The 21035-nt window shown below is 52.0% G+C and overlaps 1 protein-coding gene across 2 annotated transcripts in view; it reads left to right on the top strand.

The window, feature by feature from the left end:
- The first annotated feature begins 4036 nt into the window (after positions 1 to 4036).
- The window catches only part of AGPAT3 (1-acylglycerol-3-phosphate O-acyltransferase 3), a 101118-nt gene continuing 84119 nt past the window's right edge, over positions 4037 to 21035 (top strand). For both annotated transcript variants that reach the window (XM_060010247.1, XM_060010246.1), the window contains exon 1: positions 4037 to 4180. The gene's annotated coding sequence lies outside the window, so the exon portion shown is untranslated. The remainder of the gene's footprint in view (positions 4181 to 21035) is intronic.

Raw genomic sequence — 21035 nt, 5'->3', positions numbered from 1 at the left:
CCGCAGGCTGGTGAGGCCAGGCATCTCCCCAGAGCCCCCTCTGCATTATATTCTCCACTGACACTCGGATGTCTGATGGGTGTCGACATTCTTGTCTGACTCCGCACCTCTAGGCCCAACTCAGTTTCTCCACAGTCACCTGGAGGGTGGGGCTTGGTGTGTCCTGGGGCTTCTAGTCTCTCTGCTGAGAAAAACCCTCGTGTAATTTTTGCCCTTGAAGAAGCCTATGTTTAAAATTTTAGGGACTTCCCTGGTGGCGCAGTGGTTAAGAATCCGCCTGCCAATGCAAGGGACACAGGTTCAATCCCCGGGCTGGGAAGATTCCACATGCCGCGGAGCAACTGAGGCGGCAAGCCACAACTACTGAGTCCACATGCCACAACTACTGAAGCCCGTGCGCCTAGAGCCCGTGCTCCGCAACAAGAGAAGCCACCGCAATGAGAAGCCCCCGAGCCGCAAGGAAGAGCAGCCCCCTCTCCCCGCGACTAGAGAAAGCCCGCGCTCAGCAACAAAGACCCAACGCAGCCAAAAATAAATAAATAAAAATAAAAAATTATATATATATATACACACGCACAATTTATTTATGTAAAATAATTTGTCTCCTGAAAACTTTGCATTTATCAATGTTTTCCTATCATGAATTAAAAACCTGTACCGTCTACCCATTTCAGATTAGTGTTAACATGCTAGAGTTAATACATTTCCAGCAAAGTTATTATCTTTGGTGTTGGTTAATTTTTGCATCTTGAGTAAATATGAAGTTTTGTCTTAGACTTTTAAAAATGCCTGAATTAGCCCCAGGGCCTGTGGCTCTCCTGGCACACCCTTGGAATCACGGAAGTCCTGGTGGGAATCTCCTCGCTCTACAGAAAAGGAAACTAAGACTCCAAAGGGCAATGTCCTTGTCCAAAGTCACAGTCCAAGGCTGGCTCCAAGCCCCAGCTCTCAGTTCCCCGGTAGGGTGTCCAGCTGCTCCAGGAGCCCTCCGCCAGCCAGGCTGGCCCCTCCCCAGACCCGCCTGGACCCCTCACCTTTGCTCCAGGCACCTGAGCTGGTCTTGACAGGAAGGTTCCCAATGAGAGTGTTTCAGAGCTGGAAAGACTCCTTCTGGGCTTGGGGTGGGCAGCAGTCTGCCATTTGATTTGGGATCACCTCTCAGTCTCTGGTTTACTTATCTGTGAAATGGGATGCCAGCAAGTTCGTTCTGAGAATTAGAACAGATAATGAACAGAGAAGTCCCTCTCCCAGGGCTTAGCTCACACCTCTTTTTGGTACTCAGATCCTACTTTTCCTTGGCTCATTCATGGCAGAAATGCCCTCTGTCTACATACCTGTGCCAAATAATATTCTAGGTGAGACTTTTCCTTTCCTCATTTTAATTCAGCAGGCTAGGGGCCAGAGTTTCTCTCTTAGCAAGACAGCATCCTTACTGGGGTCATGAGAAGCTCCATCCTTGTGGCCGAGTCAGGGCCTGGAGCCAGGCTGCTGGCTCTGCCACCAGCCGTATACCGGTGGAGCTTTGCTGGGCCTCAGTTTCCACAACTGTAAAATGGGATGCTAACAGTCTCTACCTCACGGCCTTGCTTTGATAAGTAGGTGAAATAATAGCTTTCAGTAAATCTTAGCGATGGCCACATCTCCTGTCAACATGAACACGTGCACTGCACAGGGCCTGGTCAGGAGCTAAGGGCTGGTCGGCTGACTTCCAAGTTCCCGTCATATGTTTACTCTGTTCATATGTTCAGGGGAGATTTTCCAGAGGCAAATTCCTGCTCAGCTGAGGTCTGAGTGATCATAGATTCACAATGACTATAGGTTAGATTGCTCACAATTTATGCTGTTGAGACAAACACGGTCTTACTGAGCTGATCTCAAAGCTCAAAGTAACTATTAAGGGGCCATCGAATGCCTAAATGATGAGACGCACTTTAATTAGTTTTTTTTAAAAAGTAATTATAAAATGTGTGGGTATGATGCATTTAAACTTTACCACTTAGCATACAATAAAGTTTCCTCACCCCAGCCCAGCCAATGACAGTCTCATGTTTATCCTTCCAGATGTTTTCTGGACGTGTATATGCGTATATTGCTTTTTGATACAGAAAAGGGATCATTGGATAGAAGATGCTCTGTATCTTCTCTTTATTTTTTATTTTAACTTAATCTTAGAGATTATGTACTATCAGCATGTATAGAATTACTACAATCTTTGTTTTAAAATAAAAAATTATTAGGGGCTTCCCTGGTGGCGCAGTGGTTAAGAATCCGCCTGCCAATGCAGGGGACGCGGGTTCGTGTCCCGGTCTGGGGAGATCCCACGTGCCGCGGAGCGGCTGGGCCCGTGAGCCACAACTACTGAGCCTGCGTGTCTGGAGCCTGTGCTTCGCAACGGGAGAGGCCGCAACAGTGAGAGGCCCGCGCACCGCGATGAAGAGTGGCTCTCGCTCGCCGCAACTGGAGAAAGCCCTCGCACAGAAACGAAGACCCAACACAGCCAAAAATAAATAAATAAATAAATAAATATTAAATGAATATTCCAGAGTTTATTTAACAAGGTGTCTTGCTGGTTGTTTCAGGGTTTGTTTTTGTTCTTTCCCGTAATATATGCTGTGTCAGGACCTCCTGTACATACACCTGCAGATGCCTGTGGGGATTCATCTATAGGATCCACGACTGAAGAAGCAGTGCCAGGCCCAAGGCTTCACAATATTAAATTTACATGAACATTGCCAACTATACTTCCTTTTTCAAGGATAAGGGGATTGTGAGTAGAACAGGTGCAGGTATGTTTATTTTAGTCAGGGTGTTTTCTGAAATAATTCGAGGTGGCTTAAAGTAAGGCCCAGCAGACAGCACCAGCACCTGGGATTGTAAACAGTTTTCGAAGGAAGCTCCTCCCAGCTCAGGAGGGCCACCTGGGACCTGAGGACCCGAGCAGGGGGCAGGCCACACGGACGTACGGAGTACAGACTGGAGGTGACCCTCCACCCTTGTGTACAGCCCAGCGCCAGACAGCCCCGCCTGGACGCTCCCTCGGGCCCAGGGCCTGGCAGGGGACGCAGGCAGCCCTTCTTCCAGGAGGGGACATTGTCAGGGACCACGGGCGACGGGTGGGGCTAGCGAGGCCGGTTCAGGGCGACCGCCTCCCCCCACCCCAATTCGGGGAGGCTTCCTCCAGGGTCAAATACGGATACAACGTTGCCAGCCGAGGGCCAACTGTAAAGAAGTCAAAGGGCGCTTTACTTGGGTCTGAAACACGACCTCGCGCGGACCAGCGGCTCCCAGGACATCCCCCACGGCGACCCCCGCGACCCCCCTCCCCGCCCCACGGCGGTAACCGTGGCCTGGGGGGAGTCTCATGCCTGGAAACACCCCTAGTGCGCGCAGCGGGGGCCCCTGGGGAGATGGGGGCAGTCCAGGAGGTCCGCACTGTCCGTGGTGCTGCCTGCCGCCCCCCCGCCCCCCCCCCCCCCCCCCCCCCCCGCCTCCACCGCCACGTATGCCGGCCCACCATGCAGTTCCCCCAGCCCTGGGTCCAGCCTCCAGGCGGTCTGTGCCCCCGACGGATCCCCTCCCTCCACCCCCAATCCAGCCCTCCACCGACCTCGCTGTCCCGCCCCCAAAGTGTCCCGCCGGCCCCAAGCCCTCCGGGTGCTCCAGCCGCGTGCGTTACTGGACACGGGCCCGTCCCTTCGCAGCCGGCGCCCCGCCAGGCCGCCCACCCCGGTGTCCCCCTGTCTCCCCACGTGTCTCATGTTTTCCCCGCTGTCCCCCTGTACCTCCCTGTCCCCTTGGCTTATCCCCCCTTGTGTCCCCCCCTTGTGTCCCTCCCGACCCGTATTCCCTCCCCACTGTTCCCCTGTACTCCCGCGTCCCCGGCATGTCTCCCCGCTGTGTCCCCCCCGCACGTCCCGTGTCCCCTCCCCGCGTGTCCCCGCCGCCCCGCGCGCCGGCGGAACTGTGGGATCGCCGCGCACAGGAAGTGGCGGGGCGGCGCGGCCGAGGGCGGAGGGCGGCGGGCCGGGCGGGGCGGGATGGGGGCCGGGGGCGGCGGGCGCCGCACTCGCTGAGGCCCGACGCAGGGCCGGGCGCGCCCAGGGCCGGAGCGCAGCGGCCGGAACGGCCCGGAGGCGACGCCGGGGCCGAGCGCGCGACGAGCAGGTGGCGGCGGCTGCAGGTGAGCGGCGCTGCCCCCAGGTCGGGCCCCCGCCCGGCCCGCCGCCCGAGGTCGGGGCTGCCTCCACCGCCGTCCCAGGTCGCCCCCGACCCGGGCCCCGCGCCGCAGTGGGCTGGCTGCGCTCCGCCCGGCGCGGGGCCTGCGGGAGGACCGGGACTGGGGCCCGCGGGCCCCGGGTCCCCTCCCGGCCTCCCCGGGGCCTCGTCCGGCCAGGCCCAGGCCCCGTCCCCTCCCCGTCCCCGCAGGCCCGCCTGCGGCGCTGCAGCCGGGCGCGCCGGTCCGGGCTGGCGCGCGGCCAGGGCCGGGGCACCCCAGGAGGGGCGGGCGACCCGGCTGGGCGAGGGCACGACACCCCCGCCCCTCTCCCCGCGGGGTTTCTCGGGCCCCTCTGCTCCCCGCGGACGCGACGTGCCCCCCTCCCCCCCCCCTCGGTTTCTGGGCGCTGGGGACCCGGCCCCGAGCGCTCCCCCGACCCTGCGCTCTATCTACGGCCGGGGGTTAGTTTCACTTTTTGCTCGGCCAGGAGGGAGGGCTGCAGGTGGGAATGCGCAGCAGTGGTGGGTGCTGAGTGTTCAGATTTGACTTTGGCGCTTGGACCAAAGGCCGTCTGTGAATTTCCACGGTTCCAGTCAGGTGATGGGGTCGGTCAGTAATCCAAGAGCCATTTGGGAGGAAAACCACCGCCACCCCAGGGCCGCCCAGAGCACCCAGGTCGGTTGATCCTGCCCGAGGGTCTCAGGAAGGCAGGCTGTGACTAGCAGTTGAAGCTACCTTGAAAGTATTGTGCTGGTTCCTCTCTATCTTTCTTCCAACTTTTTTTTTTTTTTTTTTTTTTTTTGGCTGTGTTGGGTCTTCGTTGCGGTGCACGGCCTTCTCACTGCGGTGGCTTCCCTTGTTGCAGAGCACTGGCTCTAGGTGCGGGCTTCAGTAGTTGTGGCATGCGGGCTCAGTAGTTGTGGCTCACGGGCTCTAGAGTGCAGGCTCAGTAGTTGTGGCGCTCGGGCTTGGTTGCTCTGTGGCATGTGGGATCTTCCCGGACCAGGGCTCGAACCCATGTCCCCTGCATTGGCAGGGGGATTCTTAACCACTGTGCCACCAGGGAAACCCCACACCCCAGACTTTTTTTTAAAGCACACTATATACAGCCTCCTCTAAGAGAATACTAGAGCAGTTAGGTTCCTTTTCATAGGAAATATGATCTCACGAGAAGGAAAAATGAGGTGGGCCGTTGGCCGTGAGATAGACTGGAATGAGAACTGCCACCCATATTAAGGGTGGAAACCACCCAGAGATCCCAAACCCCGAGCGGTGTGTGGTGGCCTGGCGATGGCTGTGTTTTGAGGGGCCCAGTGATGCTGGACTAAGCCGGGGGGGGGGATCCCCTACGTGTTCTAAATTACAGCTCTGCCGGCTGACTGTACTCATTTAGGGACTGCTAATGAACGTTTTCTCCGTTTAAAAGCTTCATAAGGGATCTCAGTGAGATTCTGCACATTCTCTAATTTGATCATTTCCTTACTGCTTTCCCTCCCCCTTCTTTGCATCCTAACTCCACCCTCCTCTCCTTCAAAGTTGCAGAGTTGGCCTGTTACAACTCACTTCTGTATCCCTTTCTCAGCCACTCTGAGGGAATCTTCCTGATTACATTGTTTAAAAAAAGGTGCTACGTGTGATGGGCGTTCACACACACGTGGCTGACATTCAGAACGCCCACACACGTGGCTGAGGGTCAGCATACACAGGGCCTCCTCTGGGCCTTGGAAGGCGCAGGCCTTGATGTTCTGAACCACACTTCACGGGCACGCAGACTGGCTGTGTTGGTCGGAGCATGCTGTTCACCTCACCTGCGTGGGGCCTGCGGGGGCATGTCTGCCAAGAGGCCTAGGCCGAGCAGTAGCCTGGAGAAGGTGCGGGAGCAGAGGGTTAAAGTCCCTGTCGTAGGAGGTGAAGGGAGGTGCAGGAAGGACACTTGCATTGCCAGGGTGTGGACTCCAGAAGCCGCCTCCTGGGAGGCAGGGCCGGCAGGCTGATGTTCCATGTGCCTGTCCCACGTCTAGGTGCCAGGGCCAGGGAAGCACACTGAAAGCAGTTGTTTATTTTGGAAGTTAGAAAGAGTGCATCCACCGAAGTGATCTGGGCTGTCCGAGTTTACTCCAGCATCCCACGTTAACCGCGTGGGTCCTGATACACAGGGTTAGCCCTTTACATGTGACAACTCTGCTAGCACTTCCACCTTGGAAAAGAGTGGTCTGAGAAAACCCGGAGGTTGGGTTACCCCCCGAAGGTTGGGTCGCGAATCGGCGTGGCCAGAACTTAAACTAAGATCCATGGACTCCCACCTTCTCAGCCCCATCTGTCTGCTAAGAGTCTGGAAACACTTTTATCTCTGGTCAAATCAGAGGTAGGAGGGAAATGTTGAAATCAGTATAAACAAGGAAAATGAGAAACAGAAATTGTGTTTGAGAAGAGCCAATTTACTGGGTTTTCCGGGGCGGGGTGGAAGGGAGGGTGTGGTCAACGCTCCCAATCGCATTGGACCCCCAAAACACACATCTTCCCCTGGCTTTCAGCCTGACCTAGCGTGGGAGACAGGACAGGGGGCTTCAGTGGAGATCAGTGGCGGCCCCTCGCTGTTAGCAGTTAGCCCCCCATCAAAGTCCACCTGGGGCAGAAGCAGTGGCTTCTGCTTCCATCTTTTTCTTCCCTCTCTTGGGCCTCATCAGAAACTCTAATATTTTACTGTTACAAGTTGTGGCAAAACATTGGATACAACTGGCTACATTTGCCTGTTTCTTAATGATTTGACTGTATGACATAAGATCTTTAGTTACTCAGTCTTCTCATTGAGAAACGTATGTTACAGTCAGATTGGACTGAATTTTGTAAAACAATTGCTTGGAAATTTCATGGATTTTACTTTTGGTTAACCAAGGAATGCTTGAGGTTTTAAATGAGTTGATTCACATTGTAAAGCGAAATGACTCTGACTTAATCCGTTGTTTCTAAAACCACTTCGTAATAATCTTAAACTGATCCTAAACTACTGATTTCAAAATGCTGGATTTTAGGTAAACACATGAGTGGTCCAGCCTGGGACAGTCTCTCGTTTAATTATTGAGAAGAATTCTCCATGTCCTGTTTATCTTTGTGGAGCAAAGTGCTAGAAACCGAAACACGGATCATCTGGGGGCGGCATCTGTGTTTCTCTTTGGAGGCAGAGGAGCAGATGCCCGGGGAAAGTTGGCCCAAGTTCCCGCCGCAGGGCTGGAGCCTTTGGCCCTGGACGCTGTGCTTTAATTCGCCATGTCTTTCCGCAAGTGCAGCCAGAAGGTCACAGATAGGATACATTTTAAATATTAGTGTTGAAAGAAACCGTATCCTTCAGTATGTGACAGGCAGATGTCTTCTTCCAGGCAGAAGTGCTTCGCATCACGCAGGACTAAAAACCGAAGCTGAAGCTGGGCGCTTCTGGTGGGAGCTGCCTGCCAGCAGCCGAGAGGCCTGTCCTCAGGTGGCCCCGGGAGGCCATGCATCATTGATGTGGCTCTTCTCAGTTCCCTCCGAAAGTGGGTGGGGAACGAAAGCAGCGATAAGAAGGGTGGTAGTGAGTTCTACCCTGAGCAGCGTTGAGAAGCTGCAGTGAGGAACACCTTTACCCGATCTGCTCTCACGGGTCCTGTGAGCCCCGCTGGCTGCATCCCCAGGGGCGGGCGTGGGGTGGGGGGCTGAATTCCAGAGCTCCAGCAACGGGGGTTCTTTTTCTCTTCATCACTCAGTTTGCTGACCTGAAAACTTTATAAGTATATGCTGACGTTCAGTGTGTCCCTGCTTTGCGTCTGGTCTGATGACAACAGCTCCAATTATTGCATCTCCATGAGGCATCTTATGGGCTCATTATGTTGTTTCTGTGAGGACAGGGTATTGCCCCATTACACAGCTGGAGGAACTGGGTGGGAGAGCTTGGCCACAGTCCCTCGGCTGGCAAGCGACACATCTAGATTTCCAACAAGGTCTCATTGAATCCAAACCAACGCGGTGCTCAGAAAACTCAGTCTATGAAAATCTGCATTTTTGAAGCAGAAACTCAGTGACTGGCTTCACAGAAGTATTCATGTAAAAAAACCTCTTCGCTTGTAGGAGGCGAGACTTGGTGGACTGGGGCCCGGAAACCCCCATTGAAGATGATAGAAACAGGTACACGCTAGAAATGATGTTGCCTGGGGAAGAAAGAAATTCCATTTATGCAGATTCATGTGTGCTCAGCTTTTCATTTTCCGCTCAGTAGCGGTAAAGTGAAGAGCCGCCTCTTGACTCTTACCATAAAGAATGTGCTGGTGATCGGGTTACGCTTCTCATACATTGATTTCTAATTAGACCATCGCCCCAGGCTAATTGGAGTGACTGATTGGATGAATGAATGAGGATACACGTCATCCTTATGTTCAGAGAGAAATGAATCAATTGGTATACCTTCCAAAATATGGCTTGCTAGGAGTGACTTTTGCCAAAATAAGACAAGTCAGATTGTTAGATGAAGCCGTCACCTGTTTGGGTTCCGCGTGAGGAGGACGCCAAGATGGGACGTGCAGGAGGTTCGGGGGGGGGGGCACACTGTGGGGGCTGGAGGGGGTGATCCGACCCCTGAGTGAGGGGACAGGGAGCGGGGAGGCCTGGGAGGATGTGGCTCTGAGAAAGCCAGCCTGGGGTCCTCGGGCCCCGCCCTTCGGGCAGTCAGGTCCGGCAGGCACCCCCCAACCCCCGGCGGCAGGTTCTCTCCTGAGGGGAGTCTGAGTGTCAAAGCACCCTGACAGCCTCCACGTTTAGTGACTTGGAGTCCACAAAAGTAGAAATAAATAATCGCAACAGTAAAAGGAATCCCAAACCGTGAATAGTCCCTGGGCCCCCGGCAGTGTTTTGGTTTAGTTTTAGGAAAAGCCCTGCAGTCTGGCAGGTCCCCTTGAGCCGTTATTTGGGCTCCTTTGCTGTAACTAGTGGTGAGCTGGTACACAAAAGTGAGTGTCCAGCGATGAAAGGAAGCAGAGTGCTTCCAGACGGGGGACAGAGGTCAGAGCACACGCCTGTTAGCGCACGACAGCTATTTTCAGCTTCCTAAATCGAGGCGCTAACTACCGTAACTTCAGTTCTAGAACATTTGTTAGAAAATGCTTTGGTGGCCTGCGGTCCAGTTCTAGCTCCAAGCCAGCAGGGTGTTTTCCTGGGGTCCCAACTGCTTTGTACCTGGCATTCTTTAAATTTTAATGAGTTATTGGGTATAAATGTTTCTCCTACTTTGGTAAACAAAGCTATATGTGAGAGCTGCACACAGATCTAACAAGTGCCAGGTGGGGGTGGCCGTGCCGATGAGTGATGGCTGTACGTCTCTTCTCTCGGATGTGCCTTGCCTGACCCCCGGCCTCTGACCCCTCTGACCCCCAGCCTCGGACCCCTAGCAGACATGCCAGGCAGGTACGGGACCAAAGTCACTAGCTCTTTGATCTGCTGAGACAAGACACAAATCTAGATCTTTCTATGCAATTATTTATTTTTAACAAGCTGCAGGCAAACGAAACAATGTTCCTGCCTGAATTTAGCCTCTGGGCCACTATTTTTACCACCTCTGGTCTACACTGTTTGTTTAATTTTCACAATAAAGTAAGTGAGCCAATTAAATGAGGACTAAATGGGCACTTTCAAAATGCATGCAAGAGAAGCAAAACAAGAATAACGGAAACCCAAGACTTTATGTACAGATGAAAACCAAAAGAATTGTCTTTCTTATCTCAACTGTGGCTGCTGGAAACAGGATGGGGTTACGTGATGCTGGGTAGAGGAAGAGAGAAGGTGGTACCCAGAGAGGTGTCAGTCTGGGAACAGAGGAACTCCGTGTGTCTCCGAGTGCGTGCAGGAGGCCCTCCTGAGGTCCGTGTGAAGATGAAGTAATGTCTACAAAATGCATCGGGACTTTTACCAGAAGGCGCTCCTCATCCTGCCCTGTTTTGATGGCATGTCCTGTGTCCACGCCTCCTGGTACACGTGTAGAATGGGACCACTGGGCGGGGAAGTCCAGGCAGGTTAAAATTTACACAGTGATATTTACACTGGGCTGTTTCCCAGTGCGATGGGAAAGAGACTAAGGGTGTGAGTGGACCCACATACTCCATAGCACGTGGTATTGTTAAGTTTTGCAAATAGATTGGATGCAAAACACTCCTGTCTGATTGTGGCCTGATGTGTGTTTCCTGGTAGATGGAGTTGATACTCTCCCTATATTTACTGGTAGACGTGTTTCCTCCCCTGTGAATTCCTTCCCCCATTTTCCTGTTAGGTGATAACTTTCTCGTGCGTATTCCTTACGTATAATTCTATATGATGTGTTTCCTTATGTATTCACGATAGTGATCCTTCGTTGTCACGTGTTCATTAGGTACCTTTCCTAGCCGTGTCTTGTCTTTTTACTTTATTTTGATGAATAGAAATTCTTAATTCAATGTGGAGTTTATCCATCTTTTCTTTTGTGGCCTTTCGAGTGTCGCTGAGAAGTCTTTCCCAGCCCTGGGGTCACTCGTGTGTTCTCCTGTGTTTTCTCGTAGAAGTTGTAACGTTTGCTTTCCACGCTGAAGCCCTTAGTCCCTCGGGAGTGGACTCTGTGGTGACGAGTAGGGAGCTCTGTCCCCATGTGGAGAACAGTTGTCCTGACACCAGCCTCGGCCGGTTGGTCGTCTTTCCCTGCTGACCTGTTGCGCCACTGCGGCCGTGTGTGCAGTCCCCTCGGTTGGCTTCTCTGTCCTGCCGGTCCGTGTGTCTGCGTGAGTGGCACCTGCCCCCGTTGCTGTCTGGACATCCTCCCCTCTACGCCTCCTGACCCCTGCGTTCTCCAGAGCGCCTGGTTATTCGTGCTCTTTGTTTCTCTGTGTTAAAATCAGCTTGTCAATTTTCATGAAAAACTTGGTCAGGATTTAGACAGAAATTGCACCAATTCCATAGATCAGTTGAGGGGAATTTCTGTTTTATGGTATTAAGATTACCTGCTGTAAACGTGGTGTGTCTCAGCTAATGTAGATCTTCTTAAACGGCTTTTGATAAGGCCCTGTATATACTATAAGTAACTGTCTTAGACTCTGTGGTTAAATTTATTCCCAGGTGTCCTTCTTACTTTTTGTTACTTTCATAAGTGGTATTTTTAAATTTTATTTTTTTATTAAAAAAAATGTCTCACTCTTGTTGGTGTTGAACAGAAATGCAGTTGATCTTGGATATTGGTTTTATATCCAGTCACCTTGCCAATCTCTATTTCTTATAATTTACCTGTAGATTTCGGGGATTTTCTGCGTAGACAGGGAACGGTGATGGCCTCGTTTCTTCCTTATGCCTTAATACTTTTCCATCCTGTTTCACTGCCTGGGCCAGCGCCGTCAGGACCGTATCGAACGGAGGTGCGAGGGGGCGTTTCTGTCCTATTTCCTGATTTTCAGGAAATGCTGCTCAGTTTTCCCGTTTGGTGTTGGTACAAACACGGAGACTGCTTAGTTCAGAATCTTCCTATGGCTCCTCCTGGGAACAAAGGAGCAAACAGACGGAAGGAAATGAGAGGAGAAGAGATTCAAGACTTACCTTCACGGGTCATCAGGGAGACGCAAAAATAAAAGCACAGTGAGATGCCGGCCTGCCGCACCCGGGGAGCCAGGATGTAGAGAGAGTGCCTGGGCCGGTGTGGTCACAGACGTGAGTCAGCGGAGCGCAGGTGCGGGTGTGGACTGGTGGGCCGTGTCTGCACAGGGGGCTTTCACGTCTAGGCGTACCTGGCACGTGGTCCCCGGCACGTCTGGGCGCCCCCAGTATGGGCAAGGTGTCCCCAGCGGCACTGCTTACTAACGGCCCGGGGACACTGCTGGGGGAGAGGCAGGGGTTAGGGCTAAGCGCAAGGCATGGGGGGCGGTAAGAACGCCTTTTCAAATTTCTTGTACTGAAGTGACGACGTACTGGGAGGAGACTCAAGACTTCATATAAGGGGTGGGAAGGTGCAGCGGGGAGGGGCCACGGTGTGTTACTTATCTCCTTGGATTATGTTTACCTGTTTACAATAATGAAATTATAAAAAAAAAAGAGAGAGAGAGAGAATGCTTAGTTTTCTTTAGATGCCCGCTTTCCGGTTAGAAAGTTGTCTTGTTTATACAAATATTTGACTGAAAATGCTTTATCAAAGACTTTTTCTGCACGTATGAAGCTGATTGTATAAGATTTTCTCCTTTGATAGGTTGATTTGGTGAAGTACATGAGTAGGTTTTCTGGAATGTCCCGTCTCGGCCATGATATTATTCTGTATTGCGTTACCACGTTCGGTTTGTTAATATTTTGTTTAGAATTTGTTGCACCTTTGTTTAGAAGTGCGCATGGCTTGGAATTGTCCTTTATTACACTGTCCCCGTCTTGTCTGGGTTAGGTGCTGGCTTGTACTGGTTTCATCATATGAGTGGACAGTATTGCCTCCTTTTCTGTGGTATAAAAGAGCTTCTGTGAGACTGAGGTTATGCGTTTCTTACATAATGTCTTGGTCTGGGCCTGGCTCTCGTGCAGACAGAGTTTTACATCCTGGTCGATTACTTTAATAGTACAGATCTGTTCAGCTTTTCCAGCCTTTTAAAAATAAGGTTGGGTATTATTTTCTAGGGAGTGATCTGCATTAGTTATCTGTTGCTATGTAACAAATGACCCCAACACGTACTGGCTGTCAACAGCACTTACCATCTCACCGTTTCTGTGGTCCAGGAATCCAGGCTCAGCTTAGCTGGGTCCTCAGGCCCGGGGTCCCTCACAGGCGGTGACCAAGGTGCCGCCTGGGGCTGCAGTCTTATCTGAAGGTGCCACGGGGCAAGGATCCCTCTTCAAGTTCATCCATGTTTCTGTCAGGATTCAGGTCCTTGCCAGTTGTGCTGAGGGCTCCCCAACCTGGCAACTTGTCCGTCAGAGTGAGAGTGAGGGGGAGAGGGAGGGGGAGACACCAGCTAGACGCAGTCTCAGTGTCGTAAACCACATCTCGGATGCCACCTTCCACTACTTTTCTCGTCCACTTTTTGTTGGAAGCCAGTCAGTAGGTCCAGCCCGCCCTCAAGGGTGCGGGTTACACAAGGGTGTGAACCATGGGGGTCATCTTAGACCTGTCTACCCCAGTATCCGTGTCAGTTACATCGTCTGTTTCTTGCTACAGAAGTCATAATACTTTCTTGATTTTTAAATCTCTACTGTATCTGACATTAAGCTCCCCCTTTCATTCCTGAAATGTTTTTGCTTTTCTTTGTTCTTGATTCATCTTAGCAGAGGCTTCTCTGTTTCTTTGCCATTCGCAAAGAGCCGACTTTCAGTTTTATAGATCTTGTCCAGCACATCTTTGGTTCCCGTGTCATTAATTTATCCTTTCGTTGTAATCGTATCTTTCTACACTCCCTGGGTTGTTTTTTTTCTTTCCTGGTGTTCCCTTTACAGGTTATTGAGTTGAAAGCTTAACTTCTTTTTTTTATTTTTTCTAAGCATAGTTTCTTAATTTTCAGACTTTATTTCTATCATAAGCATTTAAGGCTATAACCTTCCTTCCTGGTTCTGCTGTCCTGTGTCCTGTATATTTTGGTGTGCAGTAATATCATTGCTCAGTATTTGAGTTTTTGAGCATTTAAAAATCCTTTGTTATTCTTCTATGCCCCGTGAGTGATACAGAGGTACTTTTATTTTCTAAATGCACTGGCATTTTAGGTTATATATTTACTGTTGGCTTCACCTCAGAAGCCTCGTGGGCAGAGGACATGGCCCGTGTGGCACTGACTGGCATTCTCTGAGACGTGGATTACGCCCTGTCACCTCCTCCTGGCTCAGGGACCCGCTGTCAGTTCCGCTGTCCTTCCTGCATCAGTAATGTTTCCTCTCTGCTGTGTTTGTGGTCCCTTTTACATCCAGTATTCTTCAATTTTTATTTTTTTTTATTTTTTGGCGGTACACGGGCCTCTCACTGTTGTGGCCTCTCCCGTTGCGGAGCACAGCCTCCGGACGCGCAGGCTCAGCGGCCATGGCTCACGGGCCCAGCTGCTCTGCGGCATGTGGGATCTTCCCGGACCGGGGCACGAACCCGTGTCCCCTGCATCGGCAGGCGGACTCTCAACCACTGCGCCACCAGGGAAGCCCCAGTATTCTTCAATTTCATGGTGGCATCTCTGGAGTGGATTTCTTCTTATTTTCCTGCTTTGGAGTCAATGTGCTTCCTGAGGATAAAGTTTTGTGTCTCTCAGTAATTCTGGAAAAATTTCAGCCATTCTTTTGTTGAATTTTGTTTCTACCTTATGCTTGACTTTCTCACACCATCTTCCAAGCCTCTTCAACTCTTGTTCATGTCTGTCTTTCAGTCTTTTTTGGCCACATTCTGTGTGATTTCCTCAGCTTTCCTTTCCAGTTTTCCAGCTCCATCTTCATCTCTGTCTAATCTGCTGCTTAACCTGCTCCTTAACCTGCTCATTTCGGTGATTATAGTTTTCATCCTCGAACGTTCTCTGTGGTTCTTTCCAAACCGTGCCTCTTCTCTCGCATGGTGTTCTTTTCTTTGCACATATTTCAATTTCCTTTTTTATCTCTAAGCATATTACTCTATATGCTGCAAAGAATAATGCCAAAGTAATAACAGCGCCCCAAATAATACCGAAGTCTAAATGTCTTGGGGGTTGAATCCCGCCGTTTGTTGTGCTGCCTCTCACTCCCTGAAGCTAGTTTCTCGTGTGCCTTGTAGCTTGGACTGTGCTCTTGTATTCAGGAGGACTTTGTCTGCAGGTTCCCTGGAGCACGTCTCCCTGGACAGGTTGTGCCTTCAGAAGTGCTGCCTGCTTCTGCCAGGAGCCCAGGAGTGGGACTGATCCGGAACCATGATAGGTTAATTTTCTGGACTCATAAAAGGGAACGTCTGAAGACATCGTTGACAAAGAAGGAAAATGATCCCCAAACAAAACTCTGAGCTTGAAGAGGTTGCTAAGGTGAATCGACACAGATGCTGATGAATAAACAATAATGAAAGTTAAGGAATGCCGTAGGTTCGAGTATACCTAAGTGACTAAGCTAACTTGGGGTAAATTTTATCCTGGCCTACAGCTGCCTGCTGGAAGACAACTGTGGTGTCCGGGGAGCTTAAAGCCGGGGGCCCCTCCCTCCCAGTGCACATCTCTATCAAGCGCTTTAACCAGTTTGGGACACAACTGCAAAACCTGTCTCAGGTTTTGTCTTCAATGAACTCAACTTCCCGTCAACTTCTCTGTCGTCCGTACAACTGAGGTGGTGTCTGCTTTTTTAGAACTGGAGACTAAGCCACCATCCAAACAGTTTTCTTCAAATGGCATTTTTGGCAGCTGGAAAGCTACCATACATGTGCGGGGCGCAGTACCTGCCAGTAGAAGTGGAAGGGCGTGTTTTTGAGACGGTTCATACACTTTTGCACGTGCAGTTTCAAAACCGGAAAATAAATGTCGGGACTTCCCTGGTGGTCCAGGGGGTAAAACTCCGCGCTCCCAGTGCAGGGGGCCTGGGTTCGATCCCTGCTTGGGGAACTGATCCCCACATGGAGGCCACAACCAAGGAGTCTGCACGCAGCAACTAAAGATCCCATGTGCCGCAGTGAAGATCCTGTGTGCCACAACTAAGACCCAGTGCAGCCAAAATAAATTAAATAAATAAGTAAATAAATATTTTAAAAAAGGAAACTAAATGTGAAAGGAAAGATGCTTAATGAAGCATCTGGAATGGTGTTATCTGGGGGGCTCTGCCTGAGGTCCTGTCTGCCAGGGACCTCCCGTCGCTCCTTGTTATTTTAATTACCTGCGAGGCCGTGACCCCAGCTTGCTGTCCTCTCAGCTCTGAGCCCTAAACCCCAGGCCCACAGGTTTCCCCCCCGCAGGCTGTGTGTCCTCAGCCCAGGCGCTCGATCTCAGCAGGCCTCCCCTGTCCACCCACAGCCGTGAAACACCCCTACCCTCTCCCCGTCTCCTGCGGTGAGGTCACCGCGCTGGCGTCCAAGCCAGGCCCCTGCCCCGCCTTGACCCCTTCCTCCGTGTCTCTCCCCAAACCCCCACTGTCCCTCGTGGAACCTCACTGATTCCCCCCGAGACAGGCCACACACGGGCTGCTCCAGTGCCCCCAAAGGTCCCCAGGCCTCCAGTTCCGCTCCCACCAGATTCCTTCCCTAGGGCGCATCGAGGTTGTTTCGGTAGCCCCGGTACTGTCCCTGTCACTCCCGGGCTCCAGCCCGTGGTGACGCCCCACCGACGCTTCCTCCTCTTCCTGGTCCTCGATGTTACCCCAACCTGGTCCCGGCTTCTCCCCGAGGCGCGCTGCACCTGGGACCCCTCGCTTCACCAGGAGGCCTTCCCCACACGTGCACACACATATGCTCACATATGCCCACACGTGGGCCACGCCGTACAGCTGTCTTTGCGGCCCACTTTCCTTGGTTCACGTCACACTGCTGACCTTTGCCATCTGCCCCTGTCCCTGGGTAAAGACCGCGAGGGCCGTGCTCGACTCCGTTGTGTGGTCAGCGACGCCTGCGGCTGGCGGCACCAAAGCTGTTTCTGTTTCCCTGTCGGAAGTCCGGCGGGCGCCCTGCACGGCTCTTCCCTGGTCGGCTTCCTGAGGGCAGGTCCTCCCGGGGATCGCTGAGCCGGGGTCCTCACGGCCAGAGACTTCCGACCCCTGTGGCCGACTTACCCCCAAAGAGACCACGCCTGTTTCTGTTTCCACTCACACCAGTAATCCTTGAAAGAATAACACCATTCTAGGTGCCTAATCGTTTTCTCATTTCCACTTTATTTTCCAGTTGTTTTTTTTTTCCAGTTTTGAAATCCAACCTGCTAAGGCTGTCCCTGCATTTCACTGTGCACTGCGGCAGTAGGCAGCAGCATAACTGACGCTGTCCCCTGTTTGTTAAGGCCCGCAGTGCAAATACATGGCAGGTGACTGGCCTGCCCCCGTGGGAGCTGTGGGACGGGCCCCGGGCTCGAGTGGCTCCCGGGAGGTGACTTCATGCCTCTCGGTGGTGGCCCTCTGCTCCTCATGGCTCCCCCAGGGGCTGGTGAGGATTAGAAAACATCACGGGTGAAGGTACTTTATAGAGCGGTGTCACACACGAGGCGCCGCACGCGTGTCGGAGCAGCGATGCCGCGCGGGGGGGTGAGTGGCGAGTCCCAGCAGGGCTGCCCGCGGACGACAGCACGTGGACGAGCGACCCGAGGCCATGAGCGCCTCAGGGAGGGCAGAGATGGACATGGCTGAGCTCTGCACAGGCTCGTTCCCAAAACGGCCACCGTGTCCTTAGGCAGCTGACAAGGGTCCCGGCTGCCTCTCGTCTGGTGCCCCTCAGGTGCAGAGCAGGAGAATGGTGGGTTTTGTCCGTCCGCGTTGCTCTCCGTTTTTGCAGAAGCATGTGGCAGAGGCCTTAGGCTGCGTCCTGCTGTGTCTGGCGTGTTTCTGGAACACGGGAGAGGCCGCTGTCCACCAGCCCACGCCCAGACCGAGGGCTTGTCTAACATCACAGAAGTGCTGGCTTTCTGTGCCAACTTGACATGTCCCGCGGTGCTGAATCATTTCATGGCTCAGCACATCTGAGCGGAGCTTCTTTTCCCTCTAAAGCATCCCTGAGGGTAGCAGGGATGCTGGCCGCCAAGCCTCAGGGGCCACCTGCCCTCTGTGTGGCGGGAGCAGGCAGGGCACCTCGCCCGTCTGTCCCTGTGTGGCTCTGAGGTTGCTCCTCGGGGGTGCGAGGCTGTGTTTGTGAATCACTGGGAGAAAATCAAGCCGGGACTTTGCATGGAGTCTTGACTGATGAATGCTGCGAGTCCAGTTTCAGGCTTCTGGTGGAGCGGGCCTAGATGAGCCTGCCCCGCTGTGTCATCAGGGACTCTGATGGGCTCAGAGTGGATACGCTCCCTTTCTCAGCAGTGTTCTTGCCATTTGTGTGTGTGTGTGTGTGTGTGTGTGTCACATACGCACCTGTGGCCCTTTGAAAATAAATGTCAAAATGTGCAATCACATGTGTGGTAGCACAGTTGTATTTAAAGCAATGACTTTTGCCAGTTATTCTTTTCATTCACACTCACATACATCCACCAAAACCCGGAATAAGCACGTAGGTAGAGGGCGGAACCCGACCCCGGTGCGCTGACATGCAGGGAGCAGGCGGTGGTGGCCTGGACCTTTCAGGGGAGCCGTATCAGGCGTCGTGTCTAACTTGACACGTGTGACAAGTAGCAGTACGTTAGCTGTGCTCAACGAGAGAGATTTGCTCCAGGCTTGGGGTGTGTTTACAGGGTTGACCCTTCCAAACTGGGTGATGGGGGGCCGGGGAGAGAGACACAGAGACAGGACAGAGGCAAAGAGAGACAGGGAAGGGGAGAGGGAGAGAGAACATGAATAAGAGAGAGGCTTCTTGTAAGTAAGACTTTTTTAGGAAGAAAAGGAAAACGAAGAGGAAGTGAGTTGCTAGGTGTTCGTGCTTTGTCAGGTACAGTGTATCTATTTCCAGAGAGGGGTCGGTTTCTTCTCCTTCCAAATTTTATAGAAGGAAAAGAAAATTGGAAATATTTTGTCATAATGGTTATTTGTAACTTGTTGATTATATTGTACTTCCAGGAGTGGGTTAGCTTCTCTTTTTCAAATTAAGAAATGCTTTAGTGTATGAAACAGAGAATACTGAAGCCCCTGTACCTACCGTCCAGTGGAGGAATTAACCACTGCGGATACATGGGAAGCCAAAGAGTTGGTGGAACTAAAAATTTCTAAAATTCTTAACATGTAAGCAGAAAAGGGAACGAGAGGCAAATAACAGCAAGTATGTTGTGTCTGAACCTGTGAGGCCGTGAGGCCATGAGCCACAGAGCCACACAGCCAGAGATGTGGCTGGTCTGGATTGAGATGTGCTGTTAGGGACGAATGCACCCTAGGTTCACAGACTTAGTGTGAAAAAAACGTAGAACATCTCACTGATTCTTTTAGATTGAATAGACGCCAAAATGATAATATTTTGGATATATTGGGTTAAATAAATGTATTATTAAATTATTTTTGCCTGTTTCTCTTTTTTATTGAAGTCTAGTTGAGTTACAATATTGTGTTCGTTTCAGGTGTACAGCAAAGTGATTCCATGTTTTATGTGTATGTATACACACACATACACACACACACAAACACACACACACATACTTTTTCTCAGATTCTTTTCCATTATAGGTAATTACAAGATATTGAGTATAGTCCCCTGTGCTGTACAGTAGGTCCTTGTTGCTTATCTATTTTATATAGAGTAGTGTGTATCTGTTAATCCCAAACTCCTAATTTATCTCTCCCCCTCTTTCCCCTTGGTAACTATAAGTTTGTTTTCTATGTCTGTGGGTCTATTTCTTTCTTTTTTTTTTTTTAGCAGTACACGGGCCTCTCACTGTTGTGGCCTCTCCCGTTGCGGAGCACAGGCTCTGGACGCGCAGGCTCAGCGGCCATGGCTCACGGGCCCAGCCGCTCTGCGGCATGTGGGATCTTCCCGGACCGGGGCACGAACCCGCGTCCCTCGCATCGGCAGGCGGACTCTCAACCACTGCGCCACCAGGGAAGCCCCTGTGGGTCTATTTCTGTTTTGTATATGAGTTCATTTGTATCACATTTTAGAGTCCACATATAAGTGATGTCATATGATATTTGTCTTTCTCTGTCTGACTTCACTTAGTATGATAATCTCTAGGTCCATCCATGTTGCTGCAAATGGCATTATTTTTTATGGCTGAGTACTATTCCATTCTCTGTGTGTGTGTGTGTGTGTATGCATGTATATTTCAATATATACATATATATATCAATACTATACATATATTCTTAAACCAATCGTCTGAAGGACACTTGGGTTGTTTCCATGCCTCCTTTGCCTGTTTCTTTTTCCTTTTTAATGCGGCCCCTAGGAGATTTAAAATTGCATTTTGGCCCCTGTCATGTTTCCCCTGGACGTGCTAGTTGTGGTTCTGAGTGGCCTCATGAGGGTGGAGCTGTATGACCTGGGCGGGTCCTTCGTCTTTGGGCCCCGCACCCCAGGAGTCACGGGAGGTTTGTCTAGTGTGTAAGTCTCTACCCTGCGGGACCCCGTGCCTCTGGCCAAGTGCACTTAATACACGTGAAATGCTCAGAACAGAGTCTGGCAAATCCTAACCACCAAGTGTGTCTCATATTATTATTAATAGAATATTTGGTAAGATCTTCTTTGCTGTATAGACATGGATTTCATAGATTGTCCACACCCAGAATTTCAGAAGGATAGGTGTTCCAATCCGGAAATGCCTGGGCGGGTCAGAACCCTGGCCCTGGCGGCTGTCGCGTGGTAGGGGGACAGGCAGAGGACACCCCCAGGCATGTCTCCCCGGGAGGTGGCTGCTTTCCTGGACTGGTCAGCACATGCAACAACCATCTCGTGGTGTTTGCTCCAAGTGGGGTCAGGCCGTGACTCTGAGGGCAGGAGTTCGGGGAGACCCGCCCCCCAAAACCAGCAACAGGCACCGACCCCGGTAATACAATCGCTGCACAGCGAGCGGGAAGGTCCGGGGGACCCGCCGGCCTGAGAGCCCCTCGGCGCGGCCCAGCCCCACCCTTGTCTGTCCTCGGGGCCCTGGGGCTGGAGCCCGGCCTCGCTCTGTCCTTGCTGTGCGGCCCACGAGGGCCCCGCGGAGGCTGTAGAGCCGGAGGGGCAGCGCCTGCTTCTGTCGCGGGAGATTGTGCGGGGACGCTCCGGAGGAGAGGCTGGGACGCACGGGGCTCCTCGTCCGCTCCTGGCGGGGATTCTGGACGGCGCCGGCGCTCA

The sequence above is a fragment of the Delphinus delphis genome, chromosome 4 (assembly GCF_949987515.2).
Source record: "Delphinus delphis chromosome 4, mDelDel1.2, whole genome shotgun sequence".
NCBI classification, from domain to species: domain Eukaryota; kingdom Metazoa; phylum Chordata; class Mammalia; order Artiodactyla; family Delphinidae; genus Delphinus; species Delphinus delphis.
This window is presented reverse-complemented; position numbering and strand designations above follow the sequence as displayed.